Here is a 22,092-nt window from a genome sequence, read left to right on the forward strand (position 1 = left end):
ATTTTCATCTTATCCTTTTCTTTCAAGGACTGGGTTAGGGCGTCAGCAGTGAAGTCTATTAACAGATTGTCAAGTTCCTTCACCGTGGATCCCTGGATTTCTGTCATGTATCCAGGAATAAAAGCTTGGGTCAGCTCATTTAATGCTTCTTCAGTGGTGACCTGGATATCTATGCTAGGGTCAGTGGCCATGCTGGTATTCGGGTTTTTCAACTCACTGGTTGGCTCCATCTTACCAGTGTTTTGGTTACTGAGGTTGGTCAGCAGTTCTCTAGAATTGAGTGGTTCTCAATTAATCACAAAAAGTTTACTTCTTCCTTATTGTATCTTTATACAGGTGAGGAGGCACCTAATCAATTATTTAATTCAAACGCTTCTTTAACTAGAGTAGATCAAATAAATTAAATTCTTTATGGAAGTTTTTTCTAAAAGAAAAGTTCTATACCCAATATGGCAATCAAAGATAACAGGTAAAAATCAATCAAATAGAATAAGCTAAAAAAAAAATTGCAGAGGTAATTTAGTCCACTCAAAAGAAATTCAATAATAGTTTGCAATATCAAGGTATTTGCAGTCTATATTCAAAGATCAGCAGTTACTTATGCATTAATTTTAACTTAAAAAAAAAACTCATTAAAGTCATATAATGTATGATTCAATCCAAAGTGAGTAAATAGGATTAATTGTGACTAGTCATAAGCAAAACAACGTTTGTTAACAATTAAGGCTATTTAGATCCAACTATGAGATGCACTGGGCCTGCTCTGCTGGAATTCCTGCTTTCTGACTCAGTTAACCAAATCGGCCATTGGGTGGAGGCAGAGAGTATCACTCGGATTTTAGTTCCGTTTATGGACGACAGGGCGCTCTGGGAGGCGCTGTAAGACGGTGACGTCAGCACCGACAACTTTGGGCACGCCCCTTGAAAGGCGCTCGCTGCAGGTAAAGTTTTAGGTCAGTTGCGCTCTGGCTGCGGATCAGAGCATTTAATTCATACACTTAAATTAGCAGGGCGGCTACACGCTTTGGGCTCCAAGGCCTAGAAACAGTTCAACGTTTGAACTCAACAGTATCAAGTCTTAACAACTTCGGATCATTTATTTCCCACTTTGCATTGCACAGTGGGCAACTTCAACGTTTTCACTATTTAACCGGTTTTCTTCAATAACAATAGAGTCCGTATGACTCACCAAGATAATGCGCAATAAACGTCACTCTTCCCCTGTCTAACGGTTTATTTGAACAGTTTATAGGGAGCTGGGTAGCTAGTCCAGCTGCTCTAAAGGGAAGGTCTGGATCAGAGGTGAATTAACTGGAACACGCAGAGAATCGGCTTAATCCAGGGCGCAGCCCGTAGTTCTGGAACACGCAGCAACCAAGGAACTCGCCAACAAGGCCTTTAATTTCACACATGCATACGGCGACGCTCAGTTATAACAATGTTTGCAAACACGCTTCAATCAAAACAATATTCTTCTTCTACGTATTTCTGACTTTGTCAGCAACGCTTAATTATCTGCGCGCCCCTCTCGGCTGGAGGACTTGCGCGGCGCGGACTTAAACAACAACACTCCACAGCGCACGGCCGTGTCCACTCGTTTTATTGTAAACCAACTAAGCTTCAGATCAAGCTTTTTCGAAAGTCAAACAAGAAATGCACCAACAACTGATTCTATTCAACCGAACTATGGTTCGCAACGTTCTCAGACAAGCAAAGGTATGAAATAGCGCCTCACACGAGGCACCAATAATATGTAGCGGATTCAAATTATTAATAGTTTGATATTAATGCAAAACATTAATATACCTCGAAGTTGGGGCACCAGGTTTGTTTTAAAGCTGAAACCACGCTTGTATTAATCTAGTAAAAGCCAGATATCAATTCAATGAGTTACCACTCATGAACAACAATAACCACTTTCTTGTGATAAAACCAAATCAGTCTCTTATGCCGTGAATTCTTGTCGCGGTTCAGTGACCTCTGTTTAAATCTGAAGAACAATGCACACAAAACCAGATTCCTTTTAACGTTTTATTAATCTAACACTACTGGATATATGAAAAACATAATATGGAAATACTCAAATAAACAGAATAGAAAATGAGAGAACGATCAGAATGAGATGATGAACAGTGAATGAATCAATGAGTGAAGACACAAAGAATGGTCAAGACCTGAGTGTGTGATGGCTTTGATCAAGAGAAAAGAGTATTTGTCTCTAACTAATTCAAATCTAAGGATAACTAATCAATTTGGAATGTTCAATTTTAGCGCTTTGAGAAACACCAGAATTCTCAGAGGATTAGAGATGTTCGTCTTGCCTTAGTTTGGAGCTGTAGCCGCTGTGCAGCGTTTCCCGTTACCGGTTCGGTTGAGCAGGCGTGCCCTCTCTGGTCCAGGTGCCACGGCCTCTGGGCCAGGAATCGTCGCCCGCGATTGATGAGGACGGCTCGGGTTCAGCAAAGTAACAGTTAGCCAGGCTGGACTTCCAAGGTGTTGCAAAGCGTCAGCGCTACTAAACTAGCCCAAAAAGCAAACAGGCTGGAATCTAATTTAATTGGTTCGATCAAAAATAGCGAGTCAATTAAGGACTGATTGTAATAGTTTCATTTTCGCGGAGTTTCTTGATGACTTTCTAACGTTACAAAAATCGTTGTTCGTTCGTGTTTCTAAGTTTAACTTAGGTTTACAAAATTTAAGGACAAAGGAAAATTAAAGAAAAGTAATGCGGCGCAAAAAGGAAAAAGTGAAAGAAGTTTGAAGTTAGAGGGAAATCCGTTTTGCCTTGGGTGTCACTGGTTTAAATACCTCTGGGGCAGTGGTCACTGCAGGGCGGAGAAATGACTTCAACCAGTGGTGAAGAGTTCCGCCTCTTCAGATCAGGAATCAAACTATTTGATTTGGATCGCTCCTAAATCTGGGATAACTAAGCTCTTCTCTTTTCATCAAGCTCAGAGTTCCATCACACCATAACACAATAAACATGTAATGATCACTTTGACACTCAAACACTAAAACATACACGAATAATAAATGCAAGCAAAATCTAATTCTAAATGACCTAATCTGGACATTACTAATTAACCAATTGTAACACTTAAAAATGTGATACAATAATGAGGATACCGAATTGTAGCTGGTGGAAATAGTCCATGTGTATGTTGCACAGATTAAAAGAAGTAAAGAAGGTGAGTCTCTCTATTTCAACTTTGTGCCTACACACAAAGGAGAGCATGGTGATGAGTTGAAGTCCCTTTGTACTTTAAGAATTTCCTGGCAAATCTGTAGATCAGGCATTAAACATCACACAGGAACCAATCTAATATCAAATGAAAACATTTTGTCCACAGAATACAATGACATCAGTTTAATGGAAGTTGAAAGTTCTGGTGCATCTGAACCAGAACCTGTATCCAAATGAAGTCTCTCGTTCTCTTTGATGAGCACATTCCACATTTTATGGCTGGTGGTCCCAGTTCTGGGAGAGACAGCTTCTTGGTGATAAATGTGACAGCCTCTCCTTTTGGCATGATAAGCAGAGGTAGAATCCTGAGGGATTTACAGGTAGATCAACAAAGTGGACTCATGGTTCTTTGATATGGACATTTGAGATGTTGGCGTCAATTGGTGCCTGTGGTGATAGAAGCCAGTCTCCTGTTGTGGAGAAAGATTCAGGGTCCCTTATCTCTGGGGACTGAAAGGGACATAGGGGCTCTTCAAAGGAGGGAGTTAAGTTCACATGTAGGTCAGGTTACCTCAGTCCAGACGTGGATTGCTACACCCACCGCTCTAACATCTGATACAACATTTTGGCTTCACATAATTCTGTGATTATGCGTCGCGGTTTAATTAATATAATTTGAATGCGCAAGTAAAGACGTAGAGCGCAGTCCATCTGCGACTACAGCCGCTTATTTAGGTTTTAAACTTCCACAACTTGTTAATGAATGTTTTCCAATTGTCGTAGATTTTACGTAAGTAACCGTAATAATCATAGGAATTTGTTTTACAGCAGTTGTCGAACGTAATTTTGACAGGACCCCAGAAATCAGCAGATCTACAGCACGCATTACAGCAACATGTTTGTTCCTACGTGTTTACTCTGTGTCTGCAGAACTGCTGTTTGACTAGTTTTGACTGTGCGTGTCATTTTAACTGAATGAGTGGCTGATGTGACTTATTCGACCCGTGTACGTTTCAACATTTTGATTTCCCATCCGTCCATCCAGCCACTTTCACCGGCGTCTTCGTTTCTCTTCCGATGAGCGGCAAACGGATTTTAATCAAAACACCGCCTTTTAAACCAATAAAACAGGCAAAAATATTTGTTTTTTACAAAAAGACATGGAATTGGGGGTAATATGTTTTTATTGTTTAGAGACAAATGGAAAACACAAAAAGTCAGTCTCTCGTTACCTCTGCTTATAATTTGATGGAGACATCAAACTCTTACACAAACACGTGATGTGTTTCGGAGTCATGTGTCCAGACAGAGAGTGACCAATACACAAATGTATGGATGCGCAAATGTAGGCTACGAGAGGAACGGGGGAGTGGCGCACTAGATGTAGGGAGAATGTGTTTTGACTGTGCGTGTCATTGTAACTGAATGAGTGGCTGATGTGACTTATTCGGCCTGTGTACTGTATGTTTCAAAACTTTGATTTCCCATCCGTCCATCTATCTGCCTTCACCGGCTTCTCCTTTCTCTTGCTATGGGCGGCAAACAGATTTGAATAAAAGCACCGCCTTACAAACCAATAAACCGAACAAAAATATTTTTTAACAAAAACACATGGGATTGGATTTAAAGCTGTTTTTTTCGTTTAGAGAAAAACGAAAAGCAAAAAACCTCTGCTTTTAATTTTTATTCGAAGCTCATCCATTGATGGGTTGCGGGGCAGCAGTCTTAGCAGAGAGCTTCAGACTGCTGCTCAAATGAAACACGAGATCGAATGATATGTGATGTGTTTCGTACTCAGATGACTTGGATCTAAGTTCGACCAAGCTTTTGTTTGTCTCATGTTTGCTCACAGTCGCAAAGGCAAACTTCACATCCCTCCCCTCCGCCATAGAGGCGCATAGAAATGCTAATGTGTTGCTACCACTCGATCAACATGTGAGAAATACTTCAGCTCCGAGACAAAGCTCCGTGGGAGACTGGGCAGCATAAGGCGGCGTGATCAACTGCAGGTCTAAGACTCATTAATGCAGCAAGTAGTTTGTTCTACATGTTTACTCTGCAAGAGTAAACCTATGTATTTATCGTAGCTTTCTGATCTAAGGTATTTGTAGCACTTTGACATTCGTTTAAAATATGCAGTGCATTTTAAAATGAAAATACTATTATTATTATTTATTACCTTTATTGTAAACACAGTATTAATTGCACAATTTGGACTGGCGAAGATTTGCGCTTCTTCCATAATAATCATGGATAATCAAGGAAGAAACTGCAGTTCATAGATGTTATTCAGGGACGGTTTGATAAAGATTCAGTGTGTTTTTCAACTGAACTGTCAGCCAAGGTCGTGCATTGTCAAATGAATGCGCCTGTCAGCGGGGAAGACAGCAACTCTATTCAGTCGCTCTTCAGTCGCTGCTGCCGTCTCCTCCCCAGTTCACACACCTTAACACTAGGACTACTGCGTTTTCTAAATATACCAGTTCCTACTACAAGGTGTTCCTACGAAGTTAACCAGCTGTTTATTTCGTCATTCCTTCTTCCATGTCCGTCTGGTGAATGAAAGTGGGCGTGGCCATCCACGTCCCAGAGCAGGGATACTGGGGGAAGGGGAAACACGCATCAACACGCAGGACAAAGATCTGCGTTTCTCTGCTGCTACAGCCTCGGCTGCGTTGGGTTGTTAGTGTTCCTTTCACCTGTACCATATGAAATGTGTTCATACAAAGTTGATCAGCCGCTTTCAGAATCAGAATCGTTTTTATTTCTCAGGTTTGAACAGGGCAAACATTATTTTTATTTATAAAAAAAAAATAAAACGTTCACATGTGATTTGTAAATGCTGCACTGAGCTCTTTTGCTTTGACGAGTTTTGTGTTTACATGAAAGCGGGCAGAACAACGTCCGAACCAATGAATACGTTTCCAGATTGACCGGTGATGCCGCACGGGTTGCTCTCAGTCACAGCAGCTGTTTGAAGCAGGGAAAAGCGAGTTAGCTGTCCTTGTCGATGCCTTGACAATGTTTTATCATCTGTTAAATCTCTGAGCCTTGACTTTTATGTCTTCTTTGGATTAAAAAACAAATGTTGAATGTTCTCAAATAATATAATATTGCCGCCCTCCGCGGCTCCCAGTGTTTGTTTTTTTCATTGAAAACGTGGGTGTTGCCGGTGGCAGACCTCTGGTCTAGATCATTCTTATTCACTTTTTTAAATTGTAGTAGTGTAACCTTAGTTAGTATTCCTTTTTATTTTTTTTATTTTATGTTTGGGAAACGTGACATTTCAGCTACTGTGATTTTATTTGTCATCAACATTAGTTCCTACCTGTCCTTGTTGACGGGGACAGGAAAAAGGTGACGCGCGTTGGGTGAGAGCGGCGTAAAGAAAAAGGTGTACATGTGCCGTACTGTTTTGCCGTGTGGTGCATTAAAGAAGCATTCCACGTAAAGAAAATTGCCCGTACCAACAGCGAGAAATCAGGGTTACAGTAGCTTGTCTGCCACAAATCGAATGCTGCACGCGGGAGGGCGCACCGTTCAGCTTTTTATTTTCGGTTTTAAACTGCCATAATTTGCCATAACTTACTTACGTTCATAACTATACTAAATACTATAACGCGACCAGCGGTTCATGGTCTTGGCGATCCATGCACTAAGTAATACAACGTTGTCATCTCGGGATCACATGATGATGATGAGACGCTGTTTTTCCAATAATTAAAATTAAAAAACTGCTTCCACTCAGACTTAAACCCCGGACAAAAAAAAATTTGTAGCCGTGCATGTTAACCACTAGGCCACCCAAGACCTGATCATTGGTTGTTCTACAAGAGGCTATACGATGTAAGCAACTACGATGTTTTAGGACCAAAAGTGGGAGTCAATCGCCACCTACAGGCCAGAAGGACATAACACACTCTTCCTGCAGTGCAAAACGGGCACTTAATCGGCAGATTTGAATCCCAAACACGGTGGGGGTAGACACTTTTACCGGCTGCCTCTGTAGGGTGAGTCATCAGCTGTGTCCTCGGTTAAACCGCTGTGGTTTCGGAACACTTCCTCTGTACTCAAACACATCTTCACCTTCTTTTTGTCTTCTGTTTGTGGTTTTTTTTCCACAGCTTTTTCATGTTTTCATGCACCATCTCTACTTGGTGTTTCAATGCACTGCTTTTAGCTGGTAAATTTGTGTCGCGTGCATTTTTGCCAGTAAAGTCAACTTTCACTCTGCCCCAGTTGAAGGTCAGAGACTTTCTGAAAGTTTGATCAACTTCCCAGCCATTGAGTCCAAACGAATCAATCAACTGGCGATGTTTATCAACCCAGGCATCCACATCTAATTTTGGATCACCTAAGCTTTTGCACGCTTCTGTGCAGTCTGCTTCGGTCCAGGGTCGGAAGACATAAATTGTCATCATAAGCACCTGTGGCTGTTGTTGCCCCATAATGCGGGTTTGCAACTTCTACGAGGGGGTAGAATTGTCCATTTGCTCCCTCTGGGATGGGTGGATTGGGAGCTGGACAATCATAATTACTGTCAATTATATTATATTGTTGTTTGAGGGGTTTCAGATCAGGATAAAAAATTGGTTCTCCTAACATTAAGGAGTGGAGTTCACCTTTGTGAATTGTTCTGGTGTGTTTGGCTATGGGGTCAGCTCTAGCAGCTGCAGGTTCATTAATGTCCAATTTTTCTACTGCTCTCTGGCATTCGAGCAATTTTTCTTCGATTTCAGATTTTCGATCTGATCTCTGTCTTCTCTCTTCACTAATTCTCGCACCTTCACTAGCACAGTCGGTTTCTTCGTCTGGCTTCACCACAACAGCTGCCTGCAGGGCAAGCCATTCACGCTTCATATTTAATTTTTTCTGAAAATCCTGTCTCCGCTTAAGTGCTTGCTCTCGCCACTTCACAGCCTCCAACAATTGCATATGTTTTTCTTTGTTTGGAGCTCTGCGAGTGTTAAGAGCTTCAACCTTTAATCTCTCAACTAGTTTCTCACGCAGACCGTACATCAGTTTGCCCTCAAACCCATACTTCTTTTCCCACAGTTTCAAAAATCTAGTAATGCCAGGTGAAAATTTCTCCATGTACTTGGAGTCACCCTCCATGGTGGCAGGTTTGCTTTCCCATTCTGAATAATCTTTTTGGCATTCAAGTGTAAACTCTTTTTGGTCAGGATCAACGATCGGTCACAATGTCTGCAAGGATCATCGACTACAACAGGCTTCTACAGAAACTAGTTTTCTGCGGATGTAGCTGTCCCAACAAACCAACCTCTCAACTTTGATCCAAACCCATGTCGAACAAACAAGACAAACAGGACAATCCCTGCGACTCCCACTAAGGAGTTAAATGCGCTTAGGCGCATTTAACTCCTTAGTGAAAGCGTAGAGTTTGCGTTAGCACTGTTAGGTTTCCACTCCACATAGACCCATTCATACAATCATTCACACGTTTTGTTAACCTCTTAACAAGTACGCTGGAATTAAGGCTCCAGTCAACCCAGTCGATCCAACACGACTCTGGAATAGTCGATCCAACACGACTCTGGAATTACGACACTAGTCAACCTTCAGTTATTTATCCTGGAATTATGGGCCAAGTCAACCCCTACTTATTTATCCTGGCATTCCGGGCCAAGTCAACCCCAATCATGGCATTACGGACACTCACTTATTGTTGCTGTATTGCTCGTCTCTTGGAACTCGTCATCAACGCTGTTGGAGGGAAGGATCTATGTCACCGACCCAGCGACGAATTCACACCCCAGGATTCTGTGTCGGACAAGTAGATGTCCGGCTGCCGGCAGGCTTCGGTGTTCCAACACCCTCCTCCCACGACGTGGACTGTTGAGATCCGTCTCGAAGGACCAAATTATGTTGGGTCTGAAAATTCCACAACAGCACTGATACACACAGAGACGAGAACAATATAGCACACTGAGAGCCAACCAGAGATTTTACTTGGCCAAGGGGAGCTTGCCTGAGATCTTAGTGTTGTAAGCGCTTCACTCAGAGACCAACCAACTCCAACGAACTTCCCCAAAGCACAACATTTTATTGACACTTTACACACCTTCAACATCACATCATTGGTGAACTTGTTAACATGCGGAAACAAACACATTAGGCATAGCAATACTCCCCCAACCCCTCTTGTGCTTTTGAACACCTACGCCTAAGTAGGAGCACAGAGCAAATGGCAAATGTGACAAAATTGTTCTTCGTATATGACAATACTTGAAAACCTGTGGTTAGAAGTCTGTGCACCTGTCAATGGGGTTATAAGGCACAGCAAATGCAAACCATAAATGGAAAATGTAAAAAAGGTTCAATGATACATAAAAAGATAAATGAATATAAATGAAATTAATATAAATGAAATGGATAAATGGTTATATGGGTTAAATGATATAGAACAAACAACAAAGATAAATGAGATTAATACTAGATGAAAATATATTTTCTCCAACATTCCCCCCTGTTTATCATTACAAGGACAATTAAACATCAGTATCACATCTCTCTGAAACAGTTTTCAATGTGAACGTCAAAACATTGTATCAACCTTGTAAGAGCTTTTGTAAAAACCTTTAAAGTCTAGAATCAAATTCAAAGTCGAGTTCAGTCATAGCAGTAGAATTTGCATACATTCTGTCTGAGACAACTGAAGAGACCATTGTTCTCAGGCATGGAATGCCGCAGATCAGAAAAAGGAGGAAAAGGGAGAATATGCCAATTATCAATGCAAAAACCATCAACAATTTATGCCACCATTCTCCTGAGAGGAGCCAAGTCAACCAGTCGGGATCACGAGATTCTGGATGTGCATCCTGTGACATGGCCTTCCTCAGATTCTTCATCACTTCCATGGCTGCTGTAACATTGGTGTTAACTTCGTCTGGAATATAGGTGCAACATGCAGTACCAATCATCCCCAGAAGTTCTCTGTACTATGGTACAGGCAGGTGGTCGATACACAAGGCATACAGCGAGTGATAAGGAACAGGCTAAAGACGGCGTCAAAAACAGGCAGGTCGGTAACAGGCAAACAGAAGGCTACGGTACAGATGAGGGTGATCCAAGAGACGTCGAAACAGTTACCAAGGCTTACAGAACAACGCTGGAACGAGGTACAAGACGCTATGAACTGGGGAGGGACTAAGGCGAATCCTGGAGGCTAAATACACAAATGAATAATGTCTAATGCACCACAGCGTAAGTAATCAGGTAAGTGAAAGTGAAGCATGAGATAAACCTGGAGAAACGAAAACCGGACATGATTACAAAATAAAACAGGAAATACTACCCCAGAACCCCGGACATGACAGTAGACCCCTGTCTGGATGAGAGTGGTGGAAGGCGGTGATTAGGGTCGTGTCCAGGATGTCCTTAGGAACCCACGACCGCTTTTCAGGGCTGTAACACTCCCAATCCACCAGATATTGTCGCCCCCGTCCACGACGCCTGCAGTCGAGGAGTGCCTTGACCGTGAACGCCGGACCCCCATCTATACCACGTGGAGGAGGTGGAAGAGGAGTCGGAGGAACCAAAGAACTGGTGTGAAAAGGCTTAAGGCGGCGGCTATAGAAGGTGGAATGAATGGAGTGACTTGGGTAGAAAGAGCCTGACAGAAACAGAATTAATGATTTTGGAAACAGAGAATGGCCCTATATATTTCTGGGTGAACTTACGTGACATGACCTTTAAATGCAGATCCTTAGTGGAGAGCCAAACCTGGTTTGGGATCAGGAGATCCTGATCCGTCTGCCGCTGTATTGTATCCGGCTTGGGTCTGAAGCATAACCCATCGAGCCTGTTGCTAAGTACGCCGGCACTTTCGGAGGGCGTGGGCGGATGGCACTGAAATCTCCCTTTCTAGGGAGGCAAATAGTGGTGGCTGGAAGCGGTAAGCACATTGAAAAGGCGTGAGGCTGGTGGACGCACACAGGGTATTATGGGCGAACTCCACCCATAACAGTTTCTGGGACCATGTGGACGGATTCTGGGAGAGGATCCAAGAGACCCAGTCCGGTCTCTCAGCTTTTGATTTATTCGCTTCGTCTGCCCATTGGACTCAGGGTGATATCCGGAGGACAAAAACTCCCAAATCCAAAAATCCAAAAACTGGAGACCTTGGTTGGAGATGATGTTCTGGGGAAACCTGTGCAGACAGAACACATGCTCCAGCATGGCCTGGGCGATTTGTTTGGCTGTGGGAAGTTTGGAAAATGGAATAAAGTGGGTTAGGCGAGAGAACCTGTGACTGACGGTCATTACCACTGTGTTACCCCTGAAAGGAGGAAGTCCGGCAACATGTGGGACCAGGGTCGATTTGGTACAGGAAGAGGACGAAGAAAACCATCCGGTTTCTGAGTAGGAGACTTGTGAGTGGCGAAGGTGGGGTCGCTGAGTGGTTGAAATCCTTTACTTTGAAGCCTGGAGTCTCTGGTTCAAATCCCAATTATGGCAATAGCAAGATATGTATGATAAGTTAAATTTTTTTAAAAGCATGTAAACATATAAGAACCTTTGCACAGTAGTATAATGTAAATACCTTTAAGACTTTACAACACTGTTTCCCTGTCTACCCTATACCCCGTCTAAAGGTTTGTCCTCTCTCAGCTTCGGTCTGGCATAAATCCTTCACTCCTGCGTGAGAGACCTGAGTTCAATTCCTGTCTGATATCTAAATATATAGGTCTCCTTCACAGAAATTGAGTTATATGTTTAATATATCACCATTATACATCTATAATATAGATCTTTCAACAACATTTAGGATTTTTTAGTTCTTAAAATAGTATGGATGGTGCTGTTTAGAGAGGTGCTGTTAGCAGTTACAGATGGAGCGTCAAATTTTGCAGGCCTCGCTCTGCATGAATTCTGGCTGATCTCTGCATGACATTTGTATGACCTAGACACCATTCCACTAAGCCCCCGTGCACCAGTCACAACCCCCCACTGTGATGTACTTAATGCGTAGCCGCCTTGTTAATGCCCCCAACCAGCCAGGAATAACTGACAACCAACGAAGTCCAAAAGCTTATTCAGTCTGAAGGCACATTATCCTCCAGTTTGGCTTCACTTCACACTTGCAAAGAAACCGGCTTGTTACGTGGACAAAAGACATAAAAGTGAGTAGGTGTAAAGAACGATCCCCTAAGAAGGACACAAACAGTAGAAGCTTGTTTCTGCTCCAGACTGAATCAGTTGACATGGCTCAAATTTAACACAAGCTCACCATTGCGATCAAATAAAGGATTTGTAAACATTATGCTGTACAGGTGAATTTAGGGTCTGTCACCCTCACAGGGCCAATAGCGGTTAAGGCACAGAAGCAGCCAACTAGAGACCCCTGGTGTGATCTCTGCCTCTGGTGCCTTTTGTTTACTGGATCGCTTTAGGTACTACAAAATACAGAGGTCCTCATTTATGTTGTATAAAAAGCCAGAGCTCTTGGTTTTATCTTTGGAGTCCAACAGTAGTACCTACATGGGCTCTCTTGGCAAAGCAAGAAGAGTCAGACACAAGGCAATGTGTGTCGGTCTGGACAGACACTGGGCCTAGTTACAGCAGGAAATCAGAATATGTGCTATCCACCTCATCCAGTAATAAACAGACATCTGAATACGTATATGTGTGTTAGGAGAGTTATCTCAGCTCATATTCCTTTAGTTCAGCTTTTCATTTCAATCACCTTTTACAAACAGACATGACCACAATCTGAGGTGATGGCTCAATAATTTTTAGGGTAACCAGTTCACAAACAAGAAACACATATAATTTAAATTTTACACAGTAAATCAACCTATAGCTGTGATGTTAACGCCACCATAAGTGAAACAAAGAGCACACTTTGTGTGTGTGCTGATAATACTGAAAAATGAATAAAACACCCTCTAGTCCAACATCAGTAAACCTCTTGGATCTCTTATTTGTGCTTATTAAACTACTTGCATACAAATCAAAAGCAAAAACAAACATTCCACAGACTCTAAAAGTTGGGTAATGGTGTCTGGAATTCTGTTCTTAGAGTACCAGAAGTGCAGGAAGCTTCAGTCACACAGGGTTCACATTATACTCCTTATACAAAAGGTTATACTTCACACCTGTAAAGAACTGGCTCTTCAGTTAAACAAAGAACTGTCACTTAGTCGTTCTGTCTGAAAGGCCTATTGTTATGTATGATAAACCACCAGATTGTCCCTCCTGCTGAAAGAGCAGCGGGCCTGTCGGAGCACATACAGTGGTAGCACTTAAAAGTGTCAGCCTTTACGGCAATCAGTTTTCATTTTCAGCACGGTATCACCTTGTTTTTACCGCGTTGGAGCGTGTGTTACATCTTTTTGACCTATAGGTGGCGATCAGCCCCCACACTGGCCCCTGTGACGCCGTGCTAAGACCATGTTATATGGGCCCACGTAGAGTAATGTGACAATGCCTTGGTAGTGTAATGGTTAGTTATTGTTTAACAGTCTTGACCCGTCAGTTTTTTTTGTTTTGGAACGAGGAAACGGATGTTCTTTGTATTTTATTTTCTGGACAACTTAACCAGAAAACGGCTTGATTTCAGCTAATGTTGTCTGGAAAGCAAAATATAAATCCATTACTTAAGTTGCCCATCAGCACCGGCTTCCTGTCGTCGTTGTACTGTGTTTCAAAATAAGAGTCTCACTTTCTTGCGTGTACAGACACATTAAAAGGTCCTCCGGTTCTAAAACGTTCCAAAACGACTCATTTTCTTGTTTTCCCAGCTTTTATTCTCGAGGGGGGAATCAAACTGTTAGAACGTACACTACTCGTACACGTACTCTTACACGTAAACGGCATTTATTCAAAACATTGTGTTAAAAACGAATAAACAAGCTGAAAACAGTTTTTTCAAAACCAGACAAATAAATGGATTTAAAGCCGTTTCCCGTTTTCTCGTTTTGAGGAAAAAAATGGAAAACGAGGACATACTTTATAAAGACAGAACGTCACATCACTCTCTGCTTCAGACGGTGACGCCACTTCCCTGATTTTCTCGTTGCCTGCATGCATACATTTCTGGTTAAGCTCTACCTGGACACATGATCTGTCATTTGGGCTCTTACGTTTTATTCAGAGTCAGAGCAAACTATAGGTCATTGCGGTCTGAGTAAATTTTAAGAGTTTGGTTTCTCCACCAACCTAAAAGCTGCTATAACAAGCGAACGACATATTTTTTCGTTTTTGCTTTTTTCTCAAAACGAAAAATCAGCTTTAAATCCAAGTCCGTGCCTTGTTTTGGAAAAAAACAACAACACTTGAATTCCGTTTGTTGGTCATATCAAGAGAAACGAAAATCCAGTTTGTTTTGTATTTTTTCTTCATGACCAACAAACCAGAAGACAAGTACAAAGATAAATATAAAATACATTTATAACACAGATTGAGGAATAAATATAGATTCCTATTTTATGTTATTATACCTATATTGTCCTATTGGATTGGCTGGAGGAGGGACTATGTCTCTCGGCTGGCCTGGGAACTGTGTAAAGACATCAGCAGCTTCGGAAATTGACAACAAACACTAGTCCACACTAGCGAGCAAAAACGCATAATAATCTATAATAAAAATGAACTACTCTACATTTAATGATACAATAACATGACATCATTTTTTGTGCTTAATGTTCAGACACAGATAGAAATGAACAGTCGGACCTCACATCTTTGCGCCACCTGGTGGTTAAAACGAGACTAACACCCTGATTTTTTTCAGCTTGCTGCAGGATTAAAAATCCTTAGTTGGCATATCCGTTGCGTGGTGGCGACACGACCGTACTGCATTGAAAAAGGTGGTCGCTTTGAAGTGCTACGACTGTACGCACCCACGTCCCAATCAGCTGTTATCCGCCGATAGTGGGTGCACACGTCGTCACGCTGGCACTGGACAGTCACCCACCTTCTAGCTTACCTCACGCCATACCTTCCCAGGCTCTCATACACAGCCTCACACACCACATATATAGGGGTTCCTTAGAATTGGTCCGCGTTATGTTTGTTAGTACTTGTATGTCTCAGGGGTAGTTGGACTTCCGCGTCGTGCTGACAAAACAGAGCTAATTAATAGTGGTTGCTTATGACGGCGACGAGTCGGTATGGCGTGCGGGTCTGATGAAACCACTGTTGCTTATTATTGTTTGGCCCTGATTGTTATTGATGTTGTGGATTTTGTGTGCATTATACGTGGGGGATTATTTTGGAATGTTGGGGAATAGTGTAGTGTTTCTATGTCTGCTCTGCCCGGTAGAAGAGAGAGGCCTGGACTTTAAGAATGCCGGCCAAACACCAGCTGGGGGGAGAGTAGGTTGGAATTGAGAGAGCAAGTTGGTGAAATATTGTTGGAGCAAAAGCAGAACGAGCATTTGGAGACCTGTGTTTACCAAGTGCACTATCTACAAGATGACCGACACAAAAAACAGAAAGGAATAACAGACCAACACAAAAACAGCAGCAGTTCAGGGTCTAACTCCAACCCAGAATACTCGGGTTCAAGTCCCAATTAAGGCAACAGTAAAGTATTATGAATATATGCAAAACAGATCTTTACACAGAAAGGCACCCGGGCCACCCCAGGAACTCAGGCCCCTTTCGCTGTGAGGTGACAGTGCTACCCGCTGCACCACCGTGCCGCCCTGCTTCCAGCATTCACTGTATTGTTTTCCTAATCTTTGTTCTTATAGTTCTTCCGTCTGCATCTAACTAGTCCCGCATACTTTCAGCTATAGAAACTGTTCAAATATCAAAACGTGCAGCTTTTAAAGACGTGCAGGCTTTTATTTTTCTCATTCATATGTTTTATATTGTTCAAGTTATTAAGCTTTTTCCAACCGTTTTGCTCCATTGAAATGAATGGAGGAATGTGCAATGTCTTATAGTTAATGCACCAACAGTGTGTGAATGAGTTATTCTTGCAAGTATTGATATATGAGTTAGCGTTACAAGCTTTTTTACAACATTTACGTCAGAGCATTCATTCAAAGTGTTGCAACATTCTGCTTTTTGTTTAGTTGCCACTATCTTATTTATGTTAATACTTTTAAACATTTATATAAACTATAAAAAGCATTTTCATAGGAAAATGCACAGTGACTGCTTCCCTGCTGAATGTATTGCTGAAGAATGGCTGAAAATAGCTGAAATGATATTGCTATAGTTCTTTAGTATAATAAAACACTTATAATATAGCTGAAAGTTGCTAATGCATTAAAAATATAACTCACGTTGGCTTGATATTTTGCTGTTGCCCTAACTGGGATTTGAACTTGAGACTCTAGGTTTCAGAGTCAATGAGTTTAATCACTTAGCCAAAGTATTTGCTGGAATGAGCTGACATGTCTGCGTTACATATCCTAGTGGTAATGGTGAAGATCCCATTAATTTTAAGTGGGAAATTAAAAAGCTTCACATTTCAAAAGGTATAAAAAACATGACTAAGAAAAATAATAGCACACCTCTCCTTCGAAAACTGGACATGTTAAAATTTGAACTGTGTCTGTAGCTAAAAGCATGTGAGAGGAGTTGGGTACCATAAATCACAGAAAGGGTGTTGAAAGGAAGTATCAATGCTAACACTAGAAAAAGCATTTCCAGAAGAAAATGCACAGTGAATGTTTCCTTGACCAACAAAGCAGAAACAGTTGAATATTAAAATAAAGATTTGGTAGTTTTTCATACATGCTCATCATTCTGTAAACCTTTTATTTGATACTTGATAAAAGACACAACCCATGCAGGAATTGAACTATGGCGTATAAATTTAGAGTCAAGCATCCATAACCACTCAGCCACAGTAGCAGCTTTCCTCAGCATTCTTAGCTGCATAATACATACTAAAAGAAAAACTTAAACTTTCTCGAGAATTACTGAAACCTAGCGAATGTGGTTCAAACATTGAAAGTACTGCTAAATATAGGCAGCCCAGAATCTATATAATCATTTCAATAGGGAACTAAAAAAGCTTCATATTTTCAAAAGTATAAAGGATATAAATAAGAAAAATTATAGCACACATCTCCTCAAAAAGCTGGACGTTTTGTTATTTAAACGGTCTATATGTGTTTAATATTGAAAGGATTTGGAGGATGTTTGTGCTCAATTGCTGAAGTTGAAATAGTGTCAGTAACTATCCAATAATAAATCTAATCGAATTGGACTGCTTTTATTGTGTAAAGATTTTGAGGGAGGGAGTGTGGGTATTTATTATACTGTAACATATTTATATTTTATAATATATCAGTTAAATCATTACTGAGCTAAATGTGCATAAAAAAGCAAAAGCAGTTTGATTTAAATTAAAAGAATAATTACATTTGCATATTATTACAATTCTTTAAGTTATTGATAATAAGTTATTATTTCTCTGGATGGGGACAAATGTTTAGTAGTTAATATATATATATTTTTTAGCAATAGTCTCAAAGATGTAAACCCAAAGCAAATGTGAATTTTTTAATACAAAATCACGTCAATTATTATATCTTTAATTTGATTTTAAGATGCAATTCTGATTTAAATATTAAAGATTTAAAAAGTCCAATGCAAAAGTCATTCACCAATCATTTCAAGGGTCACTATCCTGTCCTATTTACACCAGTTTCTGTTAGTGTGCACAAGGCATTGTGCTAAGAAAGTTGCATATATTGCTAAATTCATTACTTAAAAAAGCTAGTATAGCTTTAGCATTTAGCTCTAGCAAGTATAGCTAAATATAATTATATAAAAGAACAGGTAGTATAAAAAAAGCTGAATATGTACACCTGCAGCTCAATCATTCTTCTACTGCAGCCTTGGGAGACAGTTCTCCAAAGGCAGGAAACTGCACATATCAGCTCAATAAACTGTAGTGAAGCTGATTTCAACCCCTGCTTAACAGGCTTGTTACAACAAAACCATAAGGGTTATCACAAAAATAACTTCACTTTATAAATTCATACTTCAATGAGTAACTGGTATTTTCATTTTTCATTCTGGTATTGAAGAATGAAAATTCTGGCCACAGTCACGATTTAAAGATTCTAATTCTAAAGTGTAGATCTGAGGGCTTAACCAGGCACATTATTAGAAAGAAGACAAGTATGACTACGACTAAGTGAAATAAATATGTTCATAGAGTGAAAACTGTGGTTGTAGTGACTAGTTAAAGAGAAAAGCTCTGTCTTAAAAAAAACGTTTCCTCACATAGCTAGCTACCTAGCTGTGACGTCACGCACTCTAGCTCACACTAATGGAAAGCTGAGAATTCCTCAAAAACCACCCTATGCTTAAACTGCTATTACTCAAAGTATTAAATAAATTAAAAAGCTAAAAAAAGAGATTAAAAGTTGTAGTAGTGATTATTGATGATTATTTTGTAGTTCAAATGGTGTCTATAGCTTAAAGTATGTGGACGTAATTAAGGCCTGAATGAAGACAAAGCTGAAAGGGATTTGAAAAGTTGTTTCCATTCATTTCAATGGAAAAAAATAGTTGGAAAAAGCTTAATAACCCTAAAAAATCTGAAACATATGAATGAGAAAAATAATAATGCTGGAAGCATTCACTGTATTAAGGCAAATTTATACAAATGCAAATTGTATCGCAATGCATTATTGTTAGTAAATTGTGAACAACTGTGGCACCCTAACAGAAACTTGTGTGAAAACAAGTGACAATTCCAATGATTCATGTTGAAGTTTTGATGTTTTTGCAAGTCCACTTTAGTGAGCTGCAACTTGTGACAATTCCATTTTGAATTTTTCCATTGTTTTGTGAGAATATGGTGGTGTTACATTTTCTGATGCCTGTTGATTTTTGTTCTCTTTTTAGATAAAGCAATTTAGCTATACTTTATTTGTAATCACCACTTTTAACTATTCTTTAAAATGCTTAAGCTTCTCTTGAGAAGGAAACGCAATACTAAAGCCTTCAGCATGTAGGGTAATGCACATTAACAGAACCCTAAAAGAAACTGGTAAGAAGGAGTGACCCTTACAATGATTGGTACATGACTTTTGCATTAGACTCTTCATGTTTGCACCTTAAAATCTGTTTTAAAAAGCAGTTTTGTTCAATAAAAATTTTTTGAGCATCTTGATATTATTAAAGCTTAGATGGCTCTTTAGCTTTGTCATCTTACAACTAGTGTGGCGGAGTGGTTAAGAAGCCTTGCTCCGATCCTGGCAATCCTGGTTTGATACCTGTTTAGAACAAGACTTTGAAGCAAAGTTGAAGGAGTGATTTAAAGGGCAACATGTGTTCTTTTTTTAAAAAGAAATCAAACTGCTTTTGCTTTTTATTGGCACATTCAGCTCTGCACCTTTTGCTTTGTAGATCCAATCAGCTATAGATTCAACTCATCAGCTAGTTTCAGTAATGTTTCAACTGGTTAATTACAAATAGTTAATTAGATTTTTTTTACAGTATGATAAATACCATACCTTCCTCCCTCATATATAACTCAAGATAAATTGAGTTATATTTTTAATGCATCAGCAACTTTCAGCTATATTATGAATGTTTTATTATACTAAAGAAATATAAAAATACATCTGCTTTTAAATCAGGGGATTTATTAAATCATTTAAATCAGGGGACAGGGAGGAGCTGAGGAGGGTGCAGAAGGAGGAAGATCCGTGAGGGGAAGGACAACTACAGGAGGGAGATGGAGGAGCAGCTGAAGCAGTCAGTGACTTGTGGAGAATCCTGAAAACCATCTCTGGCTTCAAAACTCCACACCCACAGGCTGAGGGGGAACTGAGCTGGATCAACGAGCTGAACTCATACTTTAATAGGTTTGACCAAGCACCAGCCCCCACAGCCCTTCACACCTTTACACAAAGCCCTCTACCCTCAGCCCTGACGACTGGTGACTCATCCCAACAACACCCCCTCACTTCACACCACACTGAGATACTCCCTAACCCCTATCCTTCTCCAGCACCCAGGTAAGAAGTGAGCTCAGGAAGATCAAGGCCAGGAAAGCAGCTGGACCAGACGGCATCAGCTCCAGACTCCTAAAGTCCTGTGCAGGCGAACTGTGTGGAGTTATGGAGCATGTCTTTAACCTGAGCCTCAAGCTGAGGGTGGTACCACAGCTCTGGAAGACCTCCTGCGTGGTACCAGTGCCCAAGACACCGCACGCCAAAGACCCCAGCAGCTTCAGACCAGTGGCTCTGACATCACACCTGATGAAGACACAGGAGAGACTGGTCCTGGGTCACCTCCGCTATACGATGGGAACCTACCTGGACCCGCTGCAGTTTGCCTACCGACACGGCATAGGAGTAGACGACGGCGTCATCTTCCTCCTACATCAAGCTCTTTCTCACCCAGAGAAACCCGGCAGCACTGTGAGGATCATGTTCTTTGACTTCTCCAGTGCCTTCAACACCATCCAGCCGGTGCTTCTAAAACACAAACTGGGGGAGGCTGGTGTGGACCTTTATCTGATGGAGTGGATTATGGACTATCTCACAAACAGGCCTCAGTTTGTGAGAGCCAGGGACTGTGTGTCTGACACTCCTCCTCACAGGGGACTGTACTGGCCCCCTTCCTCTTCACCCTCTACACGTCAGACTTCAGACACAACACGGACAGCTGTGTTCTGCAGAAGTTCTCTGATGACTCTGCAATCGTCGGACTGATCACCGATGATGACGATGCAGAGTACAGAGGACTCACTCAGACTCAACAGTCTGCTGTCATCCCAACGATGCACATCCAGGGAAGGGACATTGAGAGAGTGGACTCTTACAAGTACCTGGGTGTGCATCTGAACAATAAACTGGACTGGACTCATAACACGGATGCACTGTACAGGAAGGGTCAGAGCAGACTCTACCTGCTGAGGAGACTGCGGTCTTTTGGAGTGAGGGGGGCACTCCTGAAGACCTTCTATGACTCTGTGGTGGCATCGGCCATCCTGTATGGTGTGGTCTGCTGGAACAGCAGCATCATAGTGAGGGACAGGAAGAGACTGGACAGGATCATCAAGAAGTCCAGCTCTGTCCTGGGCTGCACTCTGGACACGGTGCAGGAGGTGGGTGAGAGAAAGGTCCTGGCTAAACTGACATCCATCATGGACATTCATATGTTTCATATTTTTCAAGTTATTGAGCTTTCTTCAGTCATTTTTCTCATTGAAATGAATGGAAATAACTTTTCAAATCCTCTTCAGCTTTGTCTTCTTTCAGCTTTAACTATTTCCACAAACTTTAAGCTGCAGAAACCCTTTGAATTACAAAATACTAATCTCTTGTTCTGTTACAAACACCAAGACCAGACAGGGCAGAACCCAAAAGCAGATATACAATACAAAACGATATATTTATTATACTACACAAAACCAAGGGTCACTACAGAGTAGGCAAAAGGTGCATAAACTAAACTGAGGCGCGCTGCGAAGCAGGACCAAACAAACTAGGCAGAGGAATAATACAAAACAGAAGCCACTACCAAACAAAACTAGGACACAATAGGTCGCTGCACTGAGTAGACAAAATAGGAATAACAGGGCTGTTCACGATCCAAACTAAACACAAAACCAACCGTCATACAGGAAGCCAGATGCAAACTGAGAGTCCACCATAACACCTTGCACCGCCGGATGAAGGCTCCCACCGACCCGTCCAGCCCCTGGACCTGCTGAGAAGGAAACAACGGGGGCTGATAGCCATAGCCAGCCTCAAAAGGGGAACATCCCAGCACCTGGGAAGGAAGAGTATTGTGAGCGTATTCGACCCAAGGAAGCTGCCGGACCCAAGACGCCGGCCTGGTGGACGACATACACTGCAGCATAGTCTCCACGTCCTGATTCTTGCGCTCTGTCTGTCCGTTGGTTTGAGGATGGAAACCAGATGACAAGCTGGCGGAGACACCCAGCGCTGCACAAA

General features: G+C 41.4%; 1 protein-coding gene across 5 annotated transcripts in view; it reads right to left on the reverse strand.

Moving 5' to 3' along the window:
* Positions 1–22,092, reverse strand: part of LOC114843239 (phosphatidylinositol-3-phosphatase SAC1-B) — an 89,912-nt gene that overhangs the window by 12,113 nt on the left and 55,707 nt on the right. For all 5 annotated transcript variants that reach the window (XR_008692756.1, XR_008692758.1, XR_008692757.1 and 2 more), the window contains one exon: positions 8,865–11,403. The gene's annotated coding sequence lies outside the window, so the exon portion shown is untranslated. The remainder of the gene's footprint in view (positions 1–8,864; positions 11,404–22,092) is intronic.

The sequence above is a fragment of the Betta splendens genome, chromosome 16 (genome assembly GCF_900634795.4).
Source record: "Betta splendens chromosome 16, fBetSpl5.4, whole genome shotgun sequence".
Classification (NCBI taxonomy): domain Eukaryota; kingdom Metazoa; phylum Chordata; class Actinopteri; order Anabantiformes; family Osphronemidae; genus Betta; species Betta splendens.